Genomic DNA, 18,969 nt, shown 5'->3' on the forward strand with positions numbered 1-18,969 from the left:
GAAGCAAAAGCTGAGTTCCTTCTGGAATGGCTTTCTGTGAAAAAGGTAATCCCTTATCTTTCCTCTGCAGTCTTTTATCTCCAGTACAACCCTGTACCAGTGAAAGATACCATATTTTCTTGCATTTAATCTGAGGTTTGCAAAAGTACCCAACTGCATTTTTCATGTTGGCTTCTGTTCCATCCAGGAGAACACAAAGCAACAGCAGACTCTCCCTTGGCCCAAAGAATGGTATTTGAAAGCTTGCAAAGAATAATTTTTCCCATTATTTAGTTGAGCTAATAAAAGATATCAGATTTACCCAAAGAACCTTGTCTTCCAACTCTAGCAAGTGCTTTTGGCTGCTAGTTTTAACTATTAATTTTCTGTATTCAATGAACAAACACCCTAAAAAAGAAATGTTCACATTGTAGTTCACTTCCAGTAGAAGTTTATCTAGAAAAAATCCCTGGGAGAGCCAGTAGAGTAATCATAACTTTCAACTCACAACAACAACAGAAAAGTAGCCTGGATTTTTAAGCAAGTATCAATGAGTCAGCCATGTTGGCTTCAGTGGCGTTTTGGTGATCTAACCCAACTGAGGGTCGGGTCCAACTTTTATTTTAGCCATGGAAGGGCTTCAGTAGTGTAGGGCAAGGCAGAGACATTACTTAGATTCCACCTGAATCTTCAAAACAAAGACTTTAAGGATGGTAGAGCCCTTGTGTTTCCTCACAATTCATATCATTTCAGTATTCTTAAAATAAGAGTAGTTCTATAGTGTTACAATTAATGCTATTCTTCAAATCAAAATTATTTAAACTTTTTAAAAGCTCCTGTACCCTTTGAGAATTGAAGAAAGTTTTCCCTAACAAATAACCAGATCTCTGACCTTTACTGACTTTACTACTAAAGGTTTTTCTGGGTGATGGCAACTGTCAATCAGCCTGACAAATGGGACTGGGGAATAAGGGTTCCCCAGCAGAATGCAAAAGATAATAGTCACTACCTCTGTTGTACTTTTTCCTGTGGATAAATACAAGGTTTTAGTCATCAAGGATGCCAGTTGGAAACTTTCTGAATCCAAATTTATTTTCATGCTACCAGACAAAACAATGCTTCACAGCTTAGCTGGATTCAGATTCCAAACTGAATTCTGCAGAATGTAAATGTGTTGCAGGCTATGGTTTGGTTCAGTCTAAGAAAAGGAGTCAGCTAAGAAATGCAGATCTAGGCCTGTAGTTACCCTGCAAAATTGTCAACATTGCTGTTTGGATCAAGTGTTTCCTTTCTGGCTAGTCTCTGACATTAAACATATACAGTTCGGACCCCGAGTTACGTGGGGGATACATTCCTGAAAAACACCGTGCAAGTTGAAACTGTGTAACTTGAGTCATTAAGTCAATGGAAAACGGGGATAGGGACCTGGGACCAAGATTTGATGACATTATTTCATAATAAAAGGCTATTTAAACATAAAATAATGGAATTAATAGCCTTATTGAAACCTTTACTCCCGGCTACGTGCTCATACAGAGACAAAGCTCTAGCCCTAATTGCCGCACAATTGACAGCTGCTCCTTTTTTATTGGTCATTTCATTGATCCAAAGATTAAGGAGTTTCTCAACCTTATCTAAATGAGGAATTCTAGTCACCAACGACACTCACAGGGGTTGTCATTTTCACACAGTCTCTAATTTTTTGCTCACTTTTTTTAATAGTATGCACAGTCGATTCACTTAACTGTATTGGCGAGCAGTTGACACAGCACTATTGCCTTCTCTTAATTTATCAAGGATTTCTGTTTTCTGGGCTAAAGCGATAGACTTACGTGCTCTTTTGGGATCATCCAATAACGAAGAATACTCAGGTGATGATCACCTGTGAATCCTATCCTACAAGATACTTCTTCATCATCACAGGGCCTCAGAAAGGCCTTCAAGGAAATTTCACAGGAGATCTAAGGCCTTGAAGGATCCCTAATCCTGCTTCATGCATTGGAAGTTTAAATAAGGTTTTCATTTATTATTTATTTACTATGTATAGCAATAGTGCCTTAGAGTCCCAGGCAGAGATGAAGACTCCACGTTGCATTGATCTGAAGACCCAGTTCCTATGTAGCAAGGATCTTCAAACCACACATCTATTTATGCATATTGGAAGGACCCATCCGCAGAAAAATACTACCAGAAAGTGGAGATTTGGCTGGGAATGGGGTCTTAGCATTAGAAGTGTCTGGCCATGTTAAGAATAATACAGGGCCACAATCTCTAAAGGTTAAAAGCTTTTTTTTTTTTCAAGCAGTGCTGAATATCCTCAGCTCTCAGTGGCTTCACTTCAAGTTGTGGGTGCTTACACTTCTAAAAATTCAAGCCCTAAGACTGTTGCCCTTCCTGATTTGCTGATGCTATGGAATACAGACATGTGATGTTATGCTACCTCAGCTATGAATAGTTAGTACTGTTATAGTTACAGGCTTCAGCCAGTAATGCCACCTGTGCAGACACAAGGAGAATTCGAACAGAAAGTCCTTGGCAGGAACTACAATTTAATGAACTTAGAAAGTATTTAGTCACTTTATGAATTCAAAGTCAGGCCAAAGACTAAAGACCTGTTGAAAGTTTTCTATGCAGAAAGTTTGTAAGAATATTATTTACATTGTCTGCATGGCTTTAATTGCAAGACAGTTTAGATTGGCTGCTGACGCATTCCCAAAGGGTAAATTAATCAGTCACCCTGTTAATTTGCATATTTTCCATAGCTTCAGTGAAACAAAATCAGCTGTGGTTATCACAGGACTGACATGACAACTTTTACCTTTGGTAACTATAGGGGTTGTTACTTACATTTTAAATTTTTTCATGACCTTATTACTAAATTAATTATGTTTCATTCCTTAGTGATATAACAACAAAACTCTTTGGAGATTATAGGGATATCTTCTCATCCAGTGTTGTAAGAGACTTCCAGCAGAGATACTGAAAACAGCCAGTAACAGCTGACATTTATGAAAGTCACAGTACATTTCAACATACCGTTAGTATATTATTAATCTGCCAAAGTGATGGACTCCAGACATGTCTTTTTCAGATTATTCAGAATTAAATAGTCATTGATACTTTATACTTCCATCTTCTACTCAAAATATGGTATCTCACTGTGGGTTATCCTCAACCCCAAATCCATTGAACTGAACGGTGGCAGGAGGGAGAAGAGAAAGGTGGCCCTGTATATTTTAAGTGATTCTTTAGTGTTTTGCCCAGATGCTTACTTAGTATAAAACAAAATGATTAATAGATTCATAGATTGTAGAGTCAGAAGGGACCACAATGGATCATCATGTCCGACCCCCTGCCCCTGGCTGGAAAGAGGACCGAGGTCAGATGACCCCAGCCAGGTGATTGTCAAGCCTCCTCTTGAAGACCTCCAAGTTAGGTGGTAGTACCACCTCTCTTGGTAGCCCATTTCAGATTCTGGCCACCCTTACTGAAAACAATTTCTCCCTAATGTCTAACCTAAATCTACTCTCAACTTGTTTGCACCCATTATTCCTAGTTACTCCCTGGGGCGCTCTGGTAAATAGCGCACCACTAATTCCCTGTTGCCCTCCCTTGATAAACTTATAGGCAGCTACAAGGTCTCCCCTCAGCCGTCTCTTGTGAAGGGTGAAGAGATCCAGATCTCTCAACCTCCCCTCATAGGGTCTTTCACAGAAGCCACTAATCATGTGAGTGGCCCTCCTCTGAACCCTGTCCAGATTCTCCATGTCCCTCTTGAAGCGTGGTGCCCAAAACTGGACACAGTACTCCAACTGTGGCCTGATCAATGCCGCATAGAGGGGGAGCGTCACCTCCCTTGATCTGTTGGTCATGCACCTGCTAATACACAACAAGGTGTGATTGGCTTTGTTGATGGTCTCATTACACTACCAGCTCATGTTCATCTTGGAGTCAACTATGACTCCTGATCTCTCTCAGTCTCAGCTACTGTGGAGGTCATCCCCCAACCTATATATGTACTGGGGATTCCTCCTCCTTGGGTAGGGTACCTTGCATTTATCTTTGTTGAATTGCATTCTATTTCTTTCCGCCTATTGATCCAACCTGTCCAGGTCGGCCTGTATCTGCTCCATGCCCTCCGGTGTGTTAACCTTGCCCCATAATTTGGTATCATCTGCGAACTTGGAGAGGGTGCTCTCCACACCCTAATTCAAATCGCTGATGAAGATATTAAATAACACTGGTCCAAGCACCGAACCGTACAGGACCCCACCGCTCACCTCCTTCCAGGCCAAGAACGATCCATCCACCACCACTCTCTAGGTGTGGTCCCTAAGCCAGTTAGCCACCCACTTCATTTGACTTCAGCCAATTGAATGTTGATGTCAGTGCAGCCATAGGGATTTGTATTAGTTGAGAATATGGTGCCCAGTCATGAACCTCCTATTGCAAATGCAATTGTTAGATAAACTTACTAAATAATTTCTGATTTTCAATATTAGACTGTAACATTTTGAATGAATTTAGAGAAAGTTACATTTTAAAAGTGCCTAAGATGTTTTTCAAGTAGAAATGAGAATTATTAAATAAAGGTAATTCCCAAAAGAATGTGTAGTGATTGCTTTTGTTCATAAGGATGATGCTGGTACATAAATCTCAGTAAATTTAAATTGTAATAGATAGTTAGAAAGGGAAATTATATTTTTCCAAAAGGTCTAAAAATGGGTACTTTAGCCAAATGAAAGACTATAGTTATGACGCATTATTCAAGTGCCATCTAGCCTAATAGATAATCTATCTCCAAAACTATGTATGTTTGTGTAATGAACTGAAATACAAAATAGACTAAACATGTTGCTTACTTTAAAATTAAAGCTAAACTATAGCTATTATAAGAAATTAGAAAGCTCTAATTATTTAAAAGCAGGGGAAAGGAAGATACATTTTGAGATATGTCCATAGCAACTCTAGAATCCTGCACTACACTGTAAAATTCTGCATTGAAACTCTGTCTATTAATTTCTTTTGCTTTTAAAAGTCATATATTGTGTCTTGGCCAGATGATGGCCTCTCCTCATATCAACTGTTCATTTGTGTGTGTAATTTTGATGTATGTGATTTTCCTTCAGAAAGATCCTCCTCTTTTCTCCCATGGCAGATTCTATGGCCTATGTTATGCAGGAGGTCAAAAGCTTTATAAGAATGATCCATTCTGACCTTATAATCAATGAATTCATTGAATTCAGACATGGAGTTGTCAGGCAGGAAGAACCACTAAGCTAGATACTCCCTTGCAGCCAGTTTCTTTCGAGGCATAGTAGAGAGATGGGGTCATCGTATAGTTGATTGCAGCTCCCTGATTCTTAGCGTCAGTGACAAGCTCCATCAAGAGACAGAGCAAATGAGGACCTGTTCTTATACATACATGGATGCCAAGACTAATGGATCCTGTACCATTAAAAGAAACCATACTTTCTTGCATACAACATGCTCCCAAATAAAACATGCATCTTGTTTTTAGAAGGCAAAATGCAGAAAAATCATATTTTTCCAGTCATAGTTGACCATGTGATATAGAGTAAGTCCTCCTGGAAATACTGATTGTCCAGAAGGTATCCCACAGTTTGGTGAGGCAGCACGAACTTCCAGGTGTGGCAGACTGTCTCCTAGAATGCCACATTTCGTGGATAGTCTATGTGCCCAAGGGGATTTACTGCATCTCTCACAAGGTTAGACCCCAGACCCTTGGAAGAGCAGTAACAAGGCTGTTAGTTCTTTACTGTGAGTAGTTCTTTATATAATTTCCTGTAAATAACAAGCCTCATCAAGATACTACCAAAAGCTCACTTGATGCTTCAGGCACAAGTTACAGTGCTCTGCCAAGAGCTATGGCTGTGAGAGGGTTAACAAAGGACTCCATCCCTCCATCTCTGAGCTAGACACAAATGACAGCCATCTTGGGAGTTGCATGATCTGCACAATATCTCCAGGTGTGCTTCTTTTCCAGTGAAAAAATGAGTTTCCTTGCTTAATACACGCACTCCAATTTTAGAGGGCTAATTGTTAAGGAAAAAGGTATGCCATGTGTGTGAAAATACGGTAATCACAATGCTCCTCTACTCTGGCAAGCCCGTTCCATGCTTTCTCCTTCCTAAATTGTCTGCATCAAGGATGGGTTAGTGCATAAACCACGTCTGTCAGCTTTCCATCAGCTGGAGCTCTTTTGCATCTTAGGAATTCCCTGTTGGCCACTTATGAAAAGAATGGATGATGTAAAGAGCCTTTTCTCTGTCTGCCTGGTAGATCACTTTATGCTAATGAAAGACCCAGCAGAAAATCTACCCCCATTGCCCTTTGTCCTGCAAAATGTTTAAAAATTCACCTTGGCAGAGACAATGCAAGTTAACTGTATAACCTGCCGAACAACACCAAAGTTATCAGGTCAGGCAGGACTGAACTGTGTCCCACATTTAAAATGGGCCACCAATACACCAATAGCAAGTCAGTACTTTTTTGGGGGCAAGCAGCTGTTTAGGTGAACAAAGCTCAACAAGTTATAGACAAGTACACATGAATTGGTATGTTTGAAGCTAGAGAATAATATAGCAAGATCAGAGATGGCCTGTATATCTCTATGCAGTGAGAAGCTAACCTGAAAATAAATAACATCTACAGCCTATTTTGGGAGACAGACACCTATCTCTACCATACTAGAGAGAAGTTCTTAAACTACAGTACCTGCCCCAGTGGTGGCTTCGTGCCCAATGCATGTTATTTAGATGGATGCTATAATTGTCGGTCTAAGAAATGTCAGGTTTTTTAGATGTTTATAATGTGCTGTTTCCGAAAGGGAGAACAATCAATTACTTTAAGTGCCTTTCTGAATCATCAGCACTCAGCAAAAACGTACTCATAAAACATTCTTCAAATAATACATTGGTAATTTGGACCTTCGCTCTGAAGTGTTTCACATTTCATGCCTTCTGTTATTGCCTTTTAACAACAAAGTTTCATGGTTTGTTGCACAGAATATTTTTCACTATTTAAAAAAAATTATTTTGGTGCCTACTTTGTCTCAAAGGACTTATACTAACTCAATCTAATTTGAATCATAGAACCATAGGAAAATAAGCGTGGAAGGGAATATATGCCAACCCCCAGCCCCAGGCAGGATCATCTCTATCTAAATGACTCCAGAGATATGTTTATGTAAATTGCACTTAAAGCTTCCAATTAATTTGCACTTAAAACTTCCAATGATGGAGACTTCATAATCTCTCTCAATCGTTTGTTACAGTGTTTGACCCTCCTCATAGTTGGTGTTCAATGGTGGCTTCCTAAAAACCAATCTAGTCTTGTTGCAATTTAACCCCATTATTTCTTGTTCCATCCCCTATTTATGATCCTATGTATGATAAACTTCTTTATTTTTGAAGACTGTTGTCAAAATCCCCTTCAGACTTCTCTCTTGGCTAAGTAAACCTAGTTCCCCCAACTTTGCATATATAATGTATTCTAGACTTCTAATCATTTTACTGTGCTTGGACTCTTTTTAATTTATCCATATCTTTCTTAAATTTTGCTGTTCTAGATAGAGTACTCCCGGTGAGACCACACAATAGTTTGCCATGACTCTTACACAAACTGAGGCTGTTGCAGCCACAGCAGAGTACTTAGTATTAGTGGACACATTGACATAAGATGTCACTGAGGTCTAGTATTTAGGAGGAGTTAAAAAGGATGAGATATATTGCCTGCATAACAAGAGTCTGTACTTAAGATAATCTCTAATTGTTTGGAATTCTTTAGGATACAACATTTCATACATCACTTTCTAAGGCATCTGATACTGGCTGCTATCACAAATAGAATACTGGAGACAAGGGCCCACTAGTCAGACATTTTCATTAGAGAATCATAGTTTATAGAGCCCAACATGTTTTATTTGAAATATCTCAGATTCAGTGAACTTCACCAAATTGCCAGGGAACCAACAGGGTCATCAGTGGATTCCTAGCAGACTGCCACAAAGGCCCCACGCCTCCCATATCAGGGGTAGATTGCACCAAGCAAAGTAAGGTACCTACATCACAGACCTCCCTGGTCGACTGTCTGAGAATCATGTACCCAGTGTTCAGAGTGTGCAGCTCTGTGGCAAGCCCACTGGAAAGACTGGCCCAGCTCTATGCTTCAAAGGCCTCCAGCCCTGGCACAGTCCATAGGGTGTGACTCCAGGGTCAGTGTTCCTGGTGTAGTCCAGGGTCTTCAGTTCATAAGCAACAAGCCATGGCAGAGTTTCCAGGCTCTCTCTGTGAAGCCAGGACCTGAAAGTGCTGGGAACCATCTCTCCACCTATGACTGCACTCCTACGTTTGCAGCAAGAAGCCCAGAAGCCCTGAGAATCCGAGCTGAAATAAGAGCTCCCAGAGCATCTAGACTCCCTGTTGAGGAGCTGAGACTTAATGCCTGAAAGTCCCAGTACAGGTTCCTGTGCCATGTGTGGCTCTAGGGCTACCTCAACACCACAGATTTTGACAGGCCTAATGGCTGCTCAATTCTATCAACACAGACAGCTACAGGGTTTAGGGAGCTGGGAAAGATGTGGTATATTTCAAAACATATTGGCTTTGGACCAAAATCACATTTTGAAAAAATTAAACTTCCCATGAACCAGAAACCCTGATGTCTGGTCATCTGTAGGTCACTGGTCTGATCCAGTATAGCAGCTTTTAGACAGGCCCCAGTTCATTGCTGCCTGTTCCTTACATAGTCCTTTTTGCCTGTGCAAAATGGGTATGAAATTCTACTGTTCTGAATGGAAGCCTTTACATTCATTTTGGACTAGTATAAACAATGGCATAGCATTCAAGGCAATGGGAAAAGGGGCTCTGAATCACTACTTTATAAACAAAGAGTTAGCTCCTTATTTGGTGCAAAGAACACAGCTCAATTGAAGCCAAAGACACTTCACTCATTCATGGCAGTGGAGATCTAGCCCAATAGATTTGGATGCCCCCTTGGACTGGTTTTACATTGATCAAACTGTAATGATTCCGGTTGATTTGCTTTGTGCTGAGTATAGTTTGCAAACAAGTTTTATGTTTGATGGGGGTTTTATGTTTGATGGTCTTACAAAAATTCAGGGATAGCTGATCTGGAAAAACTATCCTGAGACACACAATTTGGAATGATTTGCAAAACTAAACAGTAAATGCTGTTGTCATGCACAGCACACTGTTCCCACGATACTGCCAGGCTGAATCAGCGTCTTTCTCTCTGCCCTATATAGGCAGTGGAAGGGAGTAACTAACTGGGCTCAGTCCCTCCCCACAAATGCAGGGGGAAGCAGGTATGGCCGGAGGGCAGCCTGGCCACTGGCTTCTGCAGCAGTGGGTAAGGGCACGCACACTCAGATACCCTGTGCAGCCAGGATCACAGCCAGTTCAGGAGGCAGGTAAGTTTCTTTCTTTACCTGGGCTTTGGGGAGGAGGACAGATCAAGACCCCTACACTGCAGGAGGCAGTGGGGTAGAGGCAGGAGTGAATCATTCACCCCTGTCCGCTCCCAGCTGCACTGTGGGGATTGTCCGATGACCTGGCCCGGCTAGGGCCCCATTCACAGTGAATGGGGCCCCAGCTGGGCCAAGTCCTGGAACAATCAGAGCACAGTGGATCCTCCAGAGGCATGGCATGGTGCCAGGAAGCCAAGCTGGGGGGCACATGCCACAGCTGTGAGTTGGGCTCTGCCTGCTCCCAGCCTCTATGCCTTGTTGCCGCTGCTTCGAAAGCGGCGTGGCATGGTGCCATATGAGTCTCGCTGCTGTAGTGAGGCACATGGAGATGCACTGCACTGTGCCACACCACTTTCAAAGCAGAAGCAGCAAGGCACGGAGGCTGGGAGCAGGCAGAGCCCAGCTCACAGCTGAGGCCCACCCTTGCCCCATGCAAAGATCATGGGGGCACTTCCCCCCCACCTTGGTTTCCAACGGCATGTCACACCTCTGGAGGAGCTGCTGGGTTCCAATTGTCCTACGGCCCGGGGTCATGGGGCAATCATTGTCCTATAGTCCAGGCTGGGTCATGGGGCAATCATCTAGGGGCAGGGTGCGGGGAAGCCAAGAGGGGGGAACATGCAGTGCACACAGTGGCGGGAGCTGCCCACCCACACTGATGTAGGTGCTGCTGGGCTTTGATTGTCCCATGACCCAGCCCAGCCTGAGTGCAGCCCCAGCCCCACTCCCCGCCATGGCCCTTTCCCCTCCCCCTGCCCCTTCCCTTGCAGACTTTCCCACGGGGAGGGCATGCACATGTGCGCACACACTCAGCCACCCCCACATTTTTTTCTCCCTCTGCCTATGCTGCCCTACCTTTACTTTTAAGATAAGATGAACACTAACAGCTATCCAAGATAGATTAACTATGCACCTGGTCACTGACGTCTTCATTTAAAAATTCAACCCAGAATGACCTGGGGTATCTAGGCTGCTGCTGGGGTCTCTGGGGTCTCTTCCCTTCCTCAGCTTTCATTTCCTACTCCCATCACAGTGGATGGAGTGGTGCACCCCATGGTGCCAGGGGAGTCCATGGTGCACTACAGTGAAGGAGCTGAGGTGGGGCCATGCACACAGTAGGTAGGGGTGCTGCCTGTGCATAGTGCAGTGGTGTTGAGTGGGTGAGGCTCAGGGGCCTGTGGCTCACACTAGTGAGGTATTCAGGGCATGAGACCCCCAGTAACTTAGAAGCTGGAGGCCCCTAGTATAAATTCCTCAGCCTCTTTCCACAGACATGCAGCCTCAAAAGAAGAAGCTGAAATTAGAGAGAAGGTTAAGTGTGCCGTGGAAATAACATGATATAAGTACTTGTCATTCGTTTTTCATTTGCCCTTCATTTCAAATGTTGTCTTCAATTACTTTCTTAAACTGACAGTCCCAAGTCTAAAATGATCTAATTTAGCTGTTCTGAGAATTTAAAAGTGAAATAGTTAGGAAAGTTAAGCAATTGATTTGTAGCAAATAACCCATCAAATATAACCATTTTGTTTTAAATTCACACTCTACCAGCAAGCAGACTTTTGTTTTGACATAAATATTTACTACATCTAAGTGTTCAAATATTTAAAGAGCTTTTCTGCCCCTGGGTTGTTCCAAGCCATTAGCTACTAATTATTCATAATGTATAATTTGTCCCTCAAGTCGCACATTATTCTACTTGATAAGAGATCTGAAATTGTATAAAAAAGGTTAACACATTTCAGCTATAAATAGTGAATAACTATAGTTCCATATGAATTGCACTTGTAAGCATGAATATTATCAAGTGGTTTGTAAATATGCCATAGAGTTCGTGAAATAGCAACTTTTTGTTCCTTTTTGTACAGCATCAAGCACAAAACAGGGGCTCCTAGGTCTGACAGCAGCCCAAATAATATATTAGAAGGATAGGAAGAAATGTCTTTTTATCCAATTAAATACCCACTCACAGAATTGTTTATGGGGAAGAAGAGAAAAAAGAAGGGGTATAACATTTATTGAACTGAAATGTGATCCAGGAATCATAAAAACATTTGTGAACTATTTTTCCAGAGTTCATCCTGCTCTTTCACTGAATTGGCTTTATTCAAATTTCAGCCAAATTACCTGTGATCATAGCTCATTCACTCACCATCCCTCCTTCCATATTATGGATCTAATCCTATAAACACAGTACTAGCCATATAATCCACTGAATTCAATAGGCCTTTTATCTGAAAGAAGAATTCTGTTGGGGTGTCTCTTTCATCCAATAGCTTGTCCACAGAAGATCATCATAGATACCTAGAAAGTATACAAGGCCTTGCATACCCTATAAAATTTGTTTGGGTTAATATGACATTTTTTTCCCTGACATATCTATGTTGTTTAGCCATATGAAGAAAAAATACACTCCACTGAACATAGTTATGCTGCCAAAAGTACAAGTATAGATGCCATGATACCAGCAAAAAAAATAAAAAGGCTTTTTTGCCACCATCTGCAGCAACTTCATCTGGGGGCAGGGTTGCCAGCATAATTTGATATATTTTTGCCACTGTCGCTCTCTACAGAGCATGGTGTGTGCGCCAGTGCGTTCTTTAATGGCTGCTAAGTCCAATGCTCAAGTGACAGTCCCTCCCACAGGTAGGGCACACCCACCTACTAGCAATGCTCTGAATCTGAGCTGCAGATTCTTTCCTCTTTTGACACTGGTCATCACAAAACTTGATCCAGTCTGCCTCTCAGCACCTCGCTCCATCTGCAAGCTGACTCCACCAACCAGGGCAGCATTCTTCACTCCTTTCCCAGTCATCTGCAGAGATTCCAAAGGATCCTAAGTCATCTAGGCAAGCATCTCAAAATCTCTGCAGCACTCTGCCTCTCTTTCTAGACCCTTCACAAATTTCAGAGTGCAGCACATTCTTTGGTCTCCTGTGATCTGGCATTTACTTGACATGACCAAGCCACTTGAGTCTTTTCTTACTAATCAATGTTCCCATGAATGACATGCCAGCATGATTTGAACATTCGGCATTTGTCACCCTTTCTTGCTGTCTTATTCAAAGCTATTCAGTCATTTGATATGTTTGGCATAGATCGTCCATGTTTTTGAGTCATATAGAAGAGTGGATAAAACACATGTCTCATAAATATGAATTTTCACTTTAGTTGACAGTTTGTTATTGTTCTAGGCTCTGTCTTGCAATAAACCAATGTTCCTGGGTGCTTTGAGAAAGGCTGAACTGGTTTGGGGAAAAATTGCCATGTCACAAAAGTAATTGTCCTATATATAAGAAAGTACTGAGCAAACAGTATATACAGGGACAGAATACAGTATGTCACCACTTCTTCAGTAAAGAAGGCAGAAAAACATGGATAATCCCTAACAGCATTTTGCTAGTTGTGAATTCTGCCAGTTTCAGGTCTGATTTTGACTTTAGAGCATTGTGAATAATGGCGTACAGTGTAACCTCATCAATCTGGCATGCTCAGGACCAAGCACCTGCTGGAAATTTGAAAATTCCAGATTTTTCAAACCAGAGCAGCAGCTGGTCATGGAGCAGGGGTTGATGGGGGTGGGAGATTAGCGGTGGCCGGTCCCAGAGCAGCAGCTGCATGTGGAGCGGGGTGGTGGATGGCACTGGCAGCCACCACATGCGAGCTTCTCCCTCCATGTCCATAAGGGGCGAGGAGGAGCAGCAGCCGGTCCCAGAGTAGCAGCCGCAAGTGAAGCGGTGGTATGGGGTGGTGGATAGCAATGGTGGCTGCTGGGTGCAAGCTTCCACTACCACATCTGGCAGTAGTATATTTGTAAAAAGTACCAGGTTTTTGAGCATTCTGGATTTTTGATATCTGGATTCATGAGGTTATACTGTATTTGATGGGAGGCTGAAAAATAATTGATTCAGATTAATTTGAGATTTTTTTTTTTTGTGGCGGGACTGGACATAAAATGAACTATTTGACTCCACTCTTTTCCATGACAGGATCCCAATTCCACTTCAGTAACTGATGTTTTGTGATATCATTCTTGCAATTTTCTATGGAGCATTTTAGTGTTTACACAAAAGAAAACACAATGTACTAGGATATAAGCATCAGGTACCTGTGGAGAGAAACAGAAGTGGATCATGAAGTGGATATAATTTTTAAAAATTCATGCTTGAAAACCCAGAATTGGGTTTTCAAATTGTTCCTCCAGCAAGGGACAATGACAATTTTACAGTAGAATTAAGAAAAGATTTTCCTTCCCTTTCTCCTTACCATGTGTTCAAATTGCACAACATCCCTGCAGCAGAAAAATATTCTCACCACACATAATGTTTTGCCATCTATTTGTCACTATTGTCCTCTGAGGAGTGGTGGCCATGGGAAACTCCAATGCATTCTATTTGCTATAGATAGTACTGTACCTCCTTGTCTAAAATTGCTACTATCAAGCTCTGCAAATTATAAAGCCATCAAATTTGCAGTGCTTACATTTGAAAGTACTGTGTATTTCTTTTTTCCCTGTTATTTGGTGACCTAGGCTGAAGAGGTGGATATCTGAAACTAAAGTGAAAAACACAGTTAACTAATATATTGTCTCTTTACTGTGCCTGGCCACTGACAGTACCTCTCCATTCTGGCCAGTTTACAGAGCTGGCTTTCCTCTGTACGGAGTTACCACTACTTTTGTGGCATATACAAATCTGTAACCATCTGTTTCAAAAGCCTGTTTTCCTCCATAATTATATGGGAATTAGATGGCTTCAATGTTGACAGTGTAAACAATCACTGTGCAGAAATTTAGAAAAAAATTAGATTACTAGGCAAATTAATTGAATAAAGGATAACCATATAATAGATATACACTATCCTTTCTTCATAGGCTCACTTCAGCAGTCCAGACACCCTATTCTTATTTCCAGGCTAAACATCAATACTGGGTACATCTACACGTGTGCTTTACTGCAGTTAACTAATTAGCTCCGCAGTAAAGCATCACAGTCTACAGGTGCACTGGTATTAGGGCTCAGTAAATGAATGCCGCCATAAGATACTACTACCTTATGGCGGAGTACTTAACTCCACTGAAACATGCATGTAGAAGGTGACAGGAGCTGGCTGGGGCACAAGGGTGCTAAAGGATGCAGGGCTGTCTGGTGCCTAGTCCTGCACTTTAGCACCCTCATGCCACTCTCTCCCACCTAACACTGCTTCCCAGAGCCCAGGGCTGACCTCCACCCTCCTGGGTCTCCTACTAGCCCAGAGCTGTTCTGCCCCAGCTCAAACTGCTGCAGTCGCAGGTGGACATTTAGATGCTGCACCTGGGAGCAGCCGGGTCCAGTGAGAACTGTGCCAGAATTGATCATGTCACCTTAATGGCACATGGAAAGGCACTCACTATCACCAAAGCACCAAATGAATAGGAGCAGGAACCTATCATATTTTGTTTCTTGGTTTCTTGGCGAACTGCAGTTGTTGAGACACTGGCAATTTCCTGTTGTTTATATCAGTGTTTCTCAACCCATGGGTCATGACCCGAAAGTGGGTCACAAGGATATATGAAATAAAAATGGATCCTCCTTTAAAGGAGAAAAACATGGGAAACCACAGGTTTCCACTTGCAGACTAGCAGAATTCCAGCCTACAAGAAGCTACTCAGGACTAGGGGGAGTGGAAGGAGGGTGATCAGGCAGAGGGCATCACGTGCATGTACACGTGTATGAGTGTATGCACACATGCATGTAACAACCAGGCAGTGTGGAGAGTAGCTCCCACAGGTAAGTCTACAGGGCAGAGTTGGGGGGGGGAGGGGATAGATGATGCATCAGGGGGGCAGAGGGGCACAAGACACATGTCATAGGGATGTGGGGGCATGTGCCTCACCAGCTTTGTGTGCCCACAGTGGGCAAGGGGCTGCAGCCTGACTGGGCCAGCATGGGCAGGATTCACCTCTGCAGCCCAGTGGCAGGACCCGGCATGGGAGGTCAGAGTGGGGTGGTGAGACACGTTGTTCCCAGTGCCACCACTGGGACCCCCACACCAGTTGTGCCACCAGCAGTGCAAGAAGTAATGAACGGTGGGGGGACGACCACACTGCCCTCACCTCCTCCCCACACCAGCCACTCACTCACCAGGCCGCGGCTCTGCTCTGCCATCATAGCCCAGCTGCCGCCACCGACACCACTTCCCTCAGGCTGCCCTTGAGGGGATGTGGGGTGGCGGGCAGTGCATGCAGCCTGAGGGCAGTGATGATGATGGCAGTGGTAGCCAGGCCATGGCACAAAATAGTGCCATGCCTGGTGCACAAGCTGCTGGCAGTGGGAGGAGCTGAGGGCAGCATGGTCCCCTGTCCTGTCTGTTATTTCGTGTGCTGCTGGCAGCGCAGGTAGCATGGCAGTCCCAGTGGCAGCAGTGGGAGTAATGAGTCTGCCCACCCCACTCCACCCTCCCACAGCAGATCCTGCCCACTGGGCTGCAGAGGCAGCTCCTATCCATGCCTGTCCAGACAGGCTGCAGCCCCATGCCTGCTGTGGGTGCACAAATCTGTTGGGGCACATGCTACCCATGCCTTACACCCCTTGCCCCACATACCCACCTTCTGCCCCACACACTGGGCAGGTTGTGGCTTGGAGGCAGGGGGCAATGGGTCAGGAGTGAGGAGCACTAGGAGGGCTGGGGGGTTGTGGGTTGGAAGTGAGGGGCACTGGCAGGGTCAGGGGGCTGTTTTATATTTAAACTATTTCCTAGGTTGGGACTGGCCATCAATGTTTACAAATGGGTCCTGGTACAAAAAAAGTTGAGAACCACTGGTTTATAGGACCCATGCTGCTGAACTCTGCTACATTTATATTGTGTTGCTCAGCTGGGATATCGATGCTTCAGAGAGAAGAGAATCTCAAACAGCACTTTAAACTTGTATGGAGAAAAGCGTTCTCAAGGGATGGAAAGGACATATAATATGACACCTCTTCTATATCACAAAGGCATTAGTTTCAAGTTGCTTAGTCACCACTGGGCAAAAGGCCACACTTTTGTAGTTGGTGTGGCAATTTTTCCAAGTATGAAACCAGAAAATTCAAGTCAGCTGAAGCACTAAAGCCTTCTCCACATGCCCACTGATTGGCACACTCTTCTACAGTTCACTTTTAAATTATAGTACAGTACAAGAAAAAAGAGAGAGAAAAACTGCTTAGTAAAGAGCCAAGTCTAGTCTGTACATAATGAGAATGACTTGCTTTTGGAAAACACTTCAAAACAAATATTGGACAAATCAACGAGCTCTGAATAACAGCAGCATGCATTCTAATGTCTTGATGAGTAAACTGTAGAACATAATTTCCTGTCCAAATATTATCAGTACCAGCCCTTTCATGAACTTTTGTGCAACATCAATAGGAACAAGCAATTGATTGATGCTGGAAAATCACAGTTCTGAGATGAACTTGTGATTTTTTTTTTAAATATGGCACTATCATCCTTCTTTGAGCAGAAGGAGAGGGAGAGAGACTGAAAGAAAGAAATTAGAACATACTCATTAGCTAAAAGGATTAGGACTCCAAAAGTTCAGAACAGTTTGAACAATACATTTTTTAGAATATTTGAATTCATAAGCCTTGTCAGCTAAAAGGATAGGTCAAAAATCCTAACAAGCCAATGGAAAAAAACAGAACAAAAGAGAGTTTCCATAAATACTCAGAGAAAAATTCCACTAAAAGTTTCTCCAGATTAGCAAGGATGATAACTGTAGGGAACAATCAGGAGTATAACTGGTTGAGTATTTTCTAATGGAAAACTATTCTGACACAAACTTCTGGTTTGATGAAATCAAAATACTTCGCAGGAATGTAACATTTCAGCAATGCTTTCTATGAAAAATTACCAAAGTCATTTGTTTTGATAAGGTCAAAGCACTTCATTTTGATTTTATCAACTTGATGTATATGCTTATATAACTAAACTTCTTGCATGGAATTAAAAATAATGATAATTAGCAGGCAATTATATTATTACTACCCTGCTAACTCTTGTCTCATTATTTCTCCCATTCAGAATGACAGCTCTATTGTTCTTGCTTGAAGAGCACATCACACGTGTTTCTGTCCCTGAATGTGATGCCAACACATATGATCAAATTAAATCAGCCTGGCTCAAGTACATTTTAGGTAAAAATAGTCAGTGCTCAAATGTGCTTGTTATGTTTATTTGCTGTATTTCTTGCTAACTGCATACTTAATCTTTTGTTCATACCATATCATACCATTTAATTTGGTTTGTAACAATTCTTGGGCAGTCAACAAGTAGACCAAATGAATACATTTAAGCTCTGTAAAAACAATGCAACACAGGATATGCAAATTAACTGTTTATGTTCATACTTGGGGTATTTGCATGCAAAACTGAGGTGAGTGCAATTGCATATTTCCCTAAATTGAAAATCCAGACACATATGATTCTTATCACACACCATACCTTTGCCCAGCTCCCCTGCCAGCTAAAGATCTAAAAAGCTGTCATGCCTATCACTTTATCTCACAGGTGGGAAACTTGGATACTTTACATCCATCAGCTGGAGAAGTTCTATCAGAGGTGTTTTCAGGCCATACTCCAAATGAGGTGGTAGAACGGTCTGATTAATGACAAAGTCCTGCGGCATGCAGGCTGCATATCCATCATGCAGGCTGCATAGCCATCAAATTATTCACAATAAAGGGCCTACTACAATTATTAACAATAAAGGGCCTGGGTAGGACATGTGGCTTAGATGGATAAGTGATAGGTAATATGTATGTAGGATTCACAGATTCAAAGAATCAGACAGGGCCACGATGTGAATGCTCCTGCTGTGGTCCCTGCTTGGATGGATGATATATAAATGCCCAAGCAGTCCCAATATGGTGAAACAGAGATGTGTATTGTCCAAGGAAGCTCTTCAAGGACATCCTAAAGAGACATTTGATCAAGTGCAAGCTACTAGTTAATTCTTTTTGAGTTGCCAGCTGTAAATAGGAAGCAATGGAATGCCCAAGGTAAGATAATCTTTTGAACAGCCCGAGCAAGCCCTTGGGCAGGAAAACTGGGCAAAGTCAAGAAGGTGTTGGCCACAGCAATGGTAGCAGACCAACTTCCACACTGAGTAGCTTGATGAATTCTGTGACAAGAGATGCCGTGGGCTGGACCTGCAGACCCAGTTTTGACTCCTCCATTCCCTATGCAGAACTTTTGCTGTTGACTATGCAGGACTCCCAAGACAACAAAAATGACAAAACTACTAATAAGAAAACTACAAAAAAGAACAGAAAGAACAGAAATATCATAAATGGTCTGATCCCAAACTATTTCTTAGTAACATCAAAATCAATTCCAAAAATGAGAAGCATCTTCTCATCAGAAATACACCCTGGAAAGTCAATATAGCATGACATATACAAAGTAGTAAAGTCTTGTTTGACAGGCTGCAGTAATTGAAAAGCATATATATGTCAAAATATTCT

The 18,969-nt window shown here is 42.5% G+C and overlaps 1 long non-coding RNA gene across 1 annotated transcript in view; it reads left to right on the top strand.

Moving 5' to 3' along the window:
- The window catches only part of LOC106722928, a 69,547-nt gene that overhangs the window by 41,764 nt on the left and 8,814 nt on the right, over window positions 1-18,969 (top strand). The window contains exon 4 of the long non-coding RNA XR_003091831.1: window positions 17,528-17,640. This is a non-coding gene — a long non-coding RNA (uncharacterized LOC106722928). The remainder of the gene's footprint in view (window positions 1-17,527; window positions 17,641-18,969) is intronic.

The sequence above is a fragment of the Alligator sinensis genome, unplaced genomic scaffold (assembly GCF_000455745.1).
Source record: "Alligator sinensis unplaced genomic scaffold, ASM45574v1 scaffold1172_2, whole genome shotgun sequence".
NCBI classification, from domain to species: domain Eukaryota; kingdom Metazoa; phylum Chordata; order Crocodylia; family Alligatoridae; genus Alligator; species Alligator sinensis.